We start from the raw sequence: 9,052 nt of genomic DNA on the forward strand, positions 1-9,052 counted from the left end.
ATGCCAATGCAGTAATGCAACAAATCAAATTGGCTTCAAGGTGAAGGTTATATCAATGTTAACATTCCTGCCTGTTTATTAATTAAAGATTCGTTATTTTTCCGCAACAAGCCAACATTTTTTTAATTTAAAATGATGTAGGAATTGGTCATACAGTGTTTAACTTTAATACGATGATTATTTATTCCACACAGTAATATGTTTTCTCAATTTGATGTTATTAACTCCAGCTATAGGTACTCTTTGTTGTTACTTATACTCTTTGCAGAGTGTCGCGGTCAACTGCTGACATCAGGCACAGACGTACGATTTCTTTAACGATACGCACAGCATGAATTATTTTTTTAATGATTTTTAAGAAAGAGAAATATATATATTATTTCGGGGTTTCCGAATTATAAGACGGCAATATGTTTGCCACTATCAGCCAAGGGCACAGCATGAATTATTTTATTAATGATTTTTAAGAAAGATAAATATATATATATTATTTCGGGGTTTCCGAATTATAAGACGGCAATATGTTTGCCACTATCAGCCAAGGGCAGTAAGTGGCAAGACCGTCATGTCAGTTTGCCGGGGGAACTACGGGTGGAATGAAGTATCTAAAATGAATAAATTAAAAACCAATAGATAGACACAAAAAACATTCGACCTTATTCTGTATGCCCACAAAGATTTGTTTATTCTATTTATAATATTTTTAATATATACTATTATATGTAGGTATTGTATATTATTTCCAAGTAGGTATTGTAATCCCAGCAAAACTGTGGATAGGTTGCTAGCATGTAATAATTTGAAGTATTGAATTAAGCTCCATATACAAAATCAATAACAAAATAACAATATAGTAGCCTAACCTACTCTTTCCTTTAATAAACACCAGACACTTAACGGATAGTGGCAAATATATTGCCAACTTCATTTTTTTTTATTATCAATAAATCTTCACTTACGGCGCGGAAACTTGGACCCTGAAAAAGGCCGACAAAGCTCGCATTGATGCGTTTGAGATGTGGTGCTGGGGGCGAATGCTTCGAGTGCCATGGACAGCCCACCGCACAAATGTGTCCATCCTACAAGAAGTGGGAGTTACTGTCAGGCTGTCAACCATCTGTCTTCGCAGAATTTTTGAATTCTTTGGACACATAGCCAGAAAGAAAAATGACAACCTGGAAATGCTTCTGGTAACGGGGAAAGTCCAAGGAAGGCGACCACGTGGAAGAAGCCCAATGCGATGGACAGATCAGATCCGCGAAGGCACTAAATCTAAAATCCACGATGCACTGCACACTGCTGAAGATCGCAACAAGTGGAAGGAGTTAGTCCACAAAATAATTCGTGGAGGCCACGACCCTCAGCAATGAGGAATACGACACAAGGAGGAGGAGGACCCTTAAGCAAAATAACATAGAAGTAGAAATTGTCAAGCGTATTTAATTAACAAATTGTTTCGCATTCACATATGAACGTAAAACTAGCTATATAAGCACCTCTTAATTGGTTGCAATTACATTTGAATCCAACTCGCGATGAAAATTGTTATTCTCACAATATTAACGCTGGCATTGTTCAGCGCGATCGTGTGCGCAGTAGGACCAATATTACCAATATACGACATTTCAGAGGCAAGGACATTATTTGATAAATACATTCTAGATCACAAGAAAGAGTATTCGGGAACTGAAGAGTACAATAAACGGTATGATGTATTTGTGAAGAATTTGAAGGTGATCAATGATATCAATTCTAACGATCCAACATCTGTTGCTGATATAAATGAGGTAGCTGACTGTACTGAAGAGGAGATTGAACCAGTTCGAGGTTTCGTATTTAACATGTAAGTTCACATTTCTTTAACTTTTTAAAGTATGATCTGCTCTGGGGGCCTAGCCAATATGACAATCGTATATCGACAATTGCTAAAGGAAAAGTAAAAATGTATTGGGATGACAGATGCGACTCTATCTGTCTGTCTTTCTAATAAGTACCTCTTCACGCTTAAAACGCTGAACTGGATTAGGTGAAATTTGGTATGGAGATAGTTTGAAGCCTGAAGAAAGAGGACATAGGATAGTTTTTTATCAATATCAAGAAGTTTTATCATCATTTCACGCTGACGAAGTTACGGGCAGAAGTTAGTACTTAATAATTTCGATATTTCCTTATTTATTTTTAATAACATATTTACAATAACGTTATATTTAAATATTCTCGGTTAATATAAAATCAATACAATTCTGAAATCTTCTTTCTTTTAAAAAATAATTCATGAATAAATTAATTATCCTGAATAGGTTTACTTACTTACTTACTTGGTTGGCGCGAAAATGAGTCTTGGCCTCCAACACAAGAGCTCGGTGTCGGCCACAGACAAGACATCCTCCAGACTGAGCATAGTAGCTCTACCCCCTCTGCCACAAATACGGTAGTTTTACTCAATTTTCGAGTCGAAAGTGTCTTTGTGTGACGTCCGTGTCTTTGAACGGACCAATCACGGCACGGCACCTCGCTCACCTCGTCCCCCGCACCCCCGTATTTTTGGCAGCATCGGTTTCAACTCCGTCTAGAGGATTCCTAGTCTATGGCGTCGGCGGAAGCTGGCGGGATACCGCTCTGGACCTGAATAGGTTTATTACTATTAAAACTATTAATCATATAATTAAGTTTAGATGAGTGAGTGAAATAAGCTAATTATATGTTTGATTTAATATGGCAATAACACGTATGGTAATTGCTGGTAAGCAATGAAGTGTTGTTATATTTTGTTGTTTTAGACGTTTTGAAAAACAAAGGAAGAAGCTGGTATATAAAGCTAATTGCTGCTGCGTTTGGCATCGCCGTCTTGTATAACTGAGAGTTTGCGGTGCAGGAGATCTTTTATAGATTACTCGTACCAATATCAGTAAAAGTAATAAACAGTTTTGCATGAAAACAGAATGTATTCTCCTGGGCTTTATCCGTCAAATCCTAATTATACAGAGATAAGAGATGTGTTTAAATTGGTAATCCCAAAAAAAATTAAGATCTTTGCAACTGCCTATTTGACTTATACTGGTAGGTACCAAAACAAGAATGCTTAATTAAAAATCATGAAGAAGCAAAAACTATTTTAATGGCAATGGCAACATATTTTTTTAAATAAGTTTATAACGAAGGAACGGTAATTGTCTATTAACTGACGACAGTTCACTAAGTTGTAGACAGTTCGCAAAAATATGTTTTTGGTGTTATTAGCACATTTGTCGATTTTCATTCAGTTCAAATCTCGGCTCAGATCTATTGAATAAAAATATACTGGCAAAAACAGTCATAAAATGAATACCTACTCGTTCGCGTAAAAGCGTAATGTCTGTAATCCATAACCCGTTCACGGATGACTGACAAACTGAACCGAAATAATGTCGTCCCATCGTCCCATTTCCGCGACCGCTCGCTTACCGCCCATCATTACGGAGAATTTCAATAAAAAAAAACATTGTTACCGCCCTTGGGGCCTTTCTGATTCTACTCGTATCTCCGATAAGTTGTGATATTAATAATAGGATCTATATCCGATATCCCCACGCAAGCCTATCAAAAGAGCGGGATTTATAGGCCCGTGAAATGCTAAATGGAGTTACAAATAATATTAATAAATGACAAAAACAACAATGACCAATTTGTAAAATAAATAGCGTTACGCGAAGAACAAATTGGGATTCAGAATATTAATAGAGAAAACGATTGAAAGTATTTTGCAATAAAAATATAGAAGTGACGAACCGGAAAATGAAAAATGTTGTGATCAATATTGTGATGTTTAAAACATTTTACTGAAAGATAAATGTAACTCTGCATCATGAAGTTTCATGCATCTTAAGATAAAGTCAGATAAGGCCGATTTATGAAATTTTTGATTCGGTTTTATTTCAAGCTATCTACATTTGTTATCATTCTGAAATATCACTGCATCAAAATTTATAAATACTGACATTACTCACATTATAAAACGGTTCATATGCAAAAAAACTCTGAAAAGAAAATTGAACAGCAAATATCACTATCTAATCATAAATGACCCTTTCTTTTTCTGAACAAGAATATGTTATAAACCGCTAAAGCAGAGCAAAGACAGGTAACACGAGAAGAGCGTACAGGGATCAAGTAATGAAAAATTCAACGTCGAGTCGTATCAGCCTGTCAAAGCGAAGATGAAGGACAGACATACACGGAAATTGCTTCACTGGACGGAAATTTCGTCTTTCATGAAATCTCACCAATTAAGACTAAAAGAGCGAACGTCATCTTGTGACAAAAGACTTAATATATATGTACATATTATATTAGCTTCTGACAGTAATGGACGATAAAAGCAAATGAGCAAAACGGGACTTGACATTATACCTTGGGCCTCATTCTTATGACGCTAGGATAAGAAAGTATTGGATTGCAAACTTGCTACTTGTTCTTAGTAATTTGGTTGCTCGTGAGCGGAAGTGAGACCGACGGTAATAATCCAAGAGATAAACAAATTTAGCGTAACTGGTAAAGCCTTGGGTGAGTAATAAGGGCCTTTATTTAATATGAGCCCTAGCTTATGCTTGTAAATTATATTTCAACGTCCTAGCTCCTTTCTTACACATTACAAATATTAACGTTAAGTATATGCACGATTTGCACAGAGCTGGCTGTATCGGGACGGATCGCAACTTAATAAATTCCACACAAAACCAACGTCAAATATATCAGTAACTAGTATAATATATGATAACTTCATAAGTACAAGTAGGTACTTACAATTTTATTTGAACCTTTTTTAAGTAAGTATTTTCCTTTTATATTAAAACATTTCGTACTATCTTATTTTTCTATCTACCCCGTCCTAAGTATTCAATCCTATTTTCCTTAGGAATACATTTCTAAGAGACATTTCACACAAAGCTCTTTCAAAAGAAACATTCACACAAGATTCAAGTTTATCATAAAGCTATCGAGAAGTAAAAGTATATCGGCATGACAGAGAAATGCGAACGAAAACTGACATGATCATTTTCATTACTTATTTTAATTAAGTTTCGTTTTGTGTAAACTTGGCTAGACCCTTAATAGGTGGTACCTACAATAAAAAAATGTTAAATATTTTAAACTAAAGTTATTTATGTGCTAATTTCAACTTCGATTTAGTTTTCATTTTCAAGTCCGTTTTAGTTTCATTAACACGACCGCGGAAAATTGCTATTGTGTATAATTAATTTCGTAAAAGGGCCACTCGGTACGATCTCGGCAACTGCTGTTGTTTGTAAACTACTCGACTCGACAGTCAAATTATTTAATTGGTACCGTAAACCCATCCAACTATAGTCCAAAAGGAACATTCCATTAAATTGTCTACTGTTGTCCCGTACTAACGCGAATTTTCTGAAGTGATGTAGGTACAGGAGTTTCTTTTTCTGTGACTAAAGGTCAGAAATATGCACAGAAAGATAACCGTCGGCTTTAAACGCCGATTAAAAAGTTGTAATATATAAAAGCCGTTTAAAGCCGACCATTATTTTATATGAAATAAAATGCGTTTGTACGGGACAGCCCGTGGAATGCTCTAAAATCTCCCAATAATGCTCCAAAACTAACTAGCATATCTTGGTTTAGGTGTGACTATTATTTGAATGACTTGCTTTTGATACAAAATATTTTCATAAGTTAAAGAAAAATCGTAGAAAATACAAATAACGTTGCTAATGACACTTGTTAAACTTGTGGACACTGTAGCACAGTTGTAGCATTGGAATACAGTTGGCTATGATTTGTTGGTAGTTCGTAAATGAGCTCCTAAACTATGTTGAACGTTGACGCTAAAAGACCTAGACCTAGCTAGATATATTCATGACCAACTTGGATCATTTTGTATTAAGTCTGTTTTTAGGGTTCCGTACCCAAAGGGTAAAAACGGGACCCTATTACTAAGACTCCGCTGTCCGTCCGTCCGTCTGTCACCAGTCTGTATCTCATGAACCGTGATAGCTAGGCAGTTGAAATTTTTACAGATGATGTATTTCTGTTGCCGCTATAACAACAAATACTAAAAAGTACGGAACCCTCGGTGGGCGAGTCCGACTCGCTCATGTCCGGTTTTATATATGTAAATATTGATTACGATTTCACAAATACAGCTAGAGCTAGGCTTACCTTATCAATGAAGATCATCTCATCAGTAAATTATGGTGAAAGGCGGCAGTAATCCATTGAAAATCATAAAACACATAATTTATTCACAACACACATTCTATTAATATTAAATGTATGTTGCTGTCCACTTTCTACATACAACAAAGATTATTCTACAAACTTGTTAATTAAACTATGATTTCATTTTTACCAAGTTATTCAGACGCAACAAACACTCGCAGTACATCATACATTTTGTTTCACGTGTTTCATTTTATATTAAAACAATATATTGTAATACAAATGATCCATAATTACTTTAGTTTGTCTTGAAGACCGTAAGATTTCCATTTTACCGAATTACTTACTTATTTAGTTACTTTATAATTTGGCGAGTCTTGCCTACTCGAAATTTTGTTGACAACTGACAATGTCACTTTATTTTTAGTTTTTTTAAATACCATCCACCGATTTAGTGAAACATGCAGGTTGAGTTTAGAGAGTAAGTAGTGATTATAATTAGAAGTTAGACCAAAAAAAGTCTGCAGCGATTTTGACAGCCCGCGCAGTGCAAGTGTTATTTTAAACGTCAAACTTCTATGAAATTATGACGTATACATAAATAACACTTGCACTGTGTGGGCTATCAAAATCGCTGCAGACTTTTCTTGGTCTAACATGCTCTTTGGTTGAGTTTTGAATATTTTCAAAACAGCACCCTCTCGCGAAGACAATTAATTTTTATATGGTAGCTGTCATATAAAATGTTTGTAATATTATAATTATTTTATAGAAGATTAGCACAATAATTTATTTAGAAATATAGCATTTAAGTAATAAAAACACAGTAAAAACATATTTTCTTCAATTATTTAATAAATTAAGCCCAACCAAAAGGTATTAAAATTTGTAGGGATTGTCATATGAACCATTATTTGACGCGAGAGGTAGGTATAGTATAGTCACTCTTGTCTCGTCTAGCTCGCTCGTCACACTCACACCCCGTACGGATATGATGGTCGTTTTTGTCTACGTGACAGCGTGATAAAACGGTGTCCGTCACTTTCTATCCCGCGGAGTTAAAAAGTGACAGTTATTTTATCACGAGGATAAATGTGTATAAAGCGATCCATAATACGCCTGCAGGTTAACAATAGCAATATTAGAGTCCGTTCGCAAAAAGAAGAGCCGTGGAATGTATTGGGCCACATACATTCCACGACTCTTCTCTTTCCGCACAGACTCTATACGAAACAATGGAGGTACTGCCGTCATAACTAGTTAGGTATATAATTGTGTTTCAAATCTTTTAAATCATTTAAGATCTCGTCCAGAAAACTTCAAATACTTTAATCCTGTTACCCAAGAACTCCAGACGTCTAAATGAATAAACTTTATAAGTTAGTTCAATATTGCCTTTCAGCTAACAAAAATAATACCTCAATTACGGAGCAATTTTATTAATAAATAAAAATGGTGATTATTAGGTACAATTATAAAAAAATAAGTAATCGTAGAGTGCTCATTTCATAGATGGATATTTAAATACTTATCCATTTATAATATGATTTAAGCAAGCTTTGCGACAACTTATTTATTATTAATACGTTTTGCCATACTTTCCATATAACTTTCAGAGTTCAAGCATGATACCTATTTAACCTACTTAATACTTACTCAAAAATTAATCGATCCACAAGATTTGAAATCTACACTGTGTATTTAAGACAAACAAAAGCTTGCGACACATTAAACCGATAGCCGTGTTATGTAGAATTATCTCTTCTATGCAGACTTCACTTAGCGCAGGTATCTAGATAAATGGAACTAACATTTTCTCATCTGTTTCCTGTTTATCTAGACCTAGGTATTCTAGAACGTATGCCGGGAGAACCAATTTAAATAGAACTGGAAACTCGGAACAATTGGACGTAATCGGAGGTCCCACTACTAATAGTTCACATGAGATGACTCGCTTAGTACACTATGAAAATAATGACCCCGGACTGGTAGTATTACCACTACCTCACGAGTGCTGGCGAGTTTTGACTAAAAGACCTGCAAAACAGTCGGGGGCGAAGCTTCTAACCAATGTGCACTTGCTTGATCTGACAGTAGGTAGGTGCAACTAAATTGCATTGCGCCAAGCAAGACCAAGACCAAGATCAGGGTGAGGTGGACAGTGAGTTAGACTGCGTTAAGGGCGAGTAAGTGTAAATGGGCTCACTGATTATGAGTTCGCCGGACGATATCAACCTGTCACTTGTTCGGAGCTGTAAATTTTTGCGTTTATCTGACAGGCTAATATCTTCCGGCGAACTGATAGTCAGTAGGCCCCTTAAGGGGCCCACTGATTAACAGTCCGCCGGACGGTATCGGCCTGTCAGTTAGAACAAAAATTTTGACAGTTCCGAACAACTGACAGGCCGATACCGTCCGGCGGACTGTTAATCAGTGGGCCCCTTTAAAGAGATTATTGAGTAAAGTTCTATTCTTATTCAGAGGCCACACTTATACTGATTACCTTGATATATTCACTATCTAAGCGAATAGAATAAGAGCCAGACTAGTGGACATGGCCGATTAGATCCGGTATAAAGCGGTTCTAACACTGAATTCGCAAACTCGAGACAAAAGTGTTTTGCAGCAATACTGTACAGGTTCGGATAAAGTTTACTGCTTATCCCAATACCGTTAATAACAAAACAAACTTATTTCTTGGACTTAAAACTTAAACTTAAGTTTTTTGCACGCCAGATGCTGGTGAAATATGTGTTATGTACTTACCTACAATATGGTCTGACCACCTTTTGTACCATATTTCATGTAAAATAAAGTTATTTGTGTATATGAAATAGACCAATTTGAAATCATGTTTAATTGACAAAAAGAAGAGATACAG

General features: G+C 35.7%; 1 long non-coding RNA gene across 1 annotated transcript; it reads left to right on the plus strand.

Moving 5' to 3' along the window:
• The first annotated feature begins 1,059 nt into the window (after positions 1–1,059).
• LOC134791790 (uncharacterized) lies at positions 1,060–2,848 on the plus strand. The gene is made up of 2 exons (XR_010144313.1): positions 1,060–1,843; positions 2,781–2,848. It is a non-coding gene; the product is annotated as an uncharacterized LOC134791790 (long non-coding RNA).
• Positions 2,849–9,052: the final 6,204 nt, after the last annotated feature.

The sequence above is a fragment of the Cydia splendana genome, chromosome 6 (assembly GCF_910591565.1).
Source record: "Cydia splendana chromosome 6, ilCydSple1.2, whole genome shotgun sequence".
NCBI lineage: Eukaryota > Metazoa > Arthropoda > Insecta > Lepidoptera > Tortricidae > Cydia > Cydia splendana.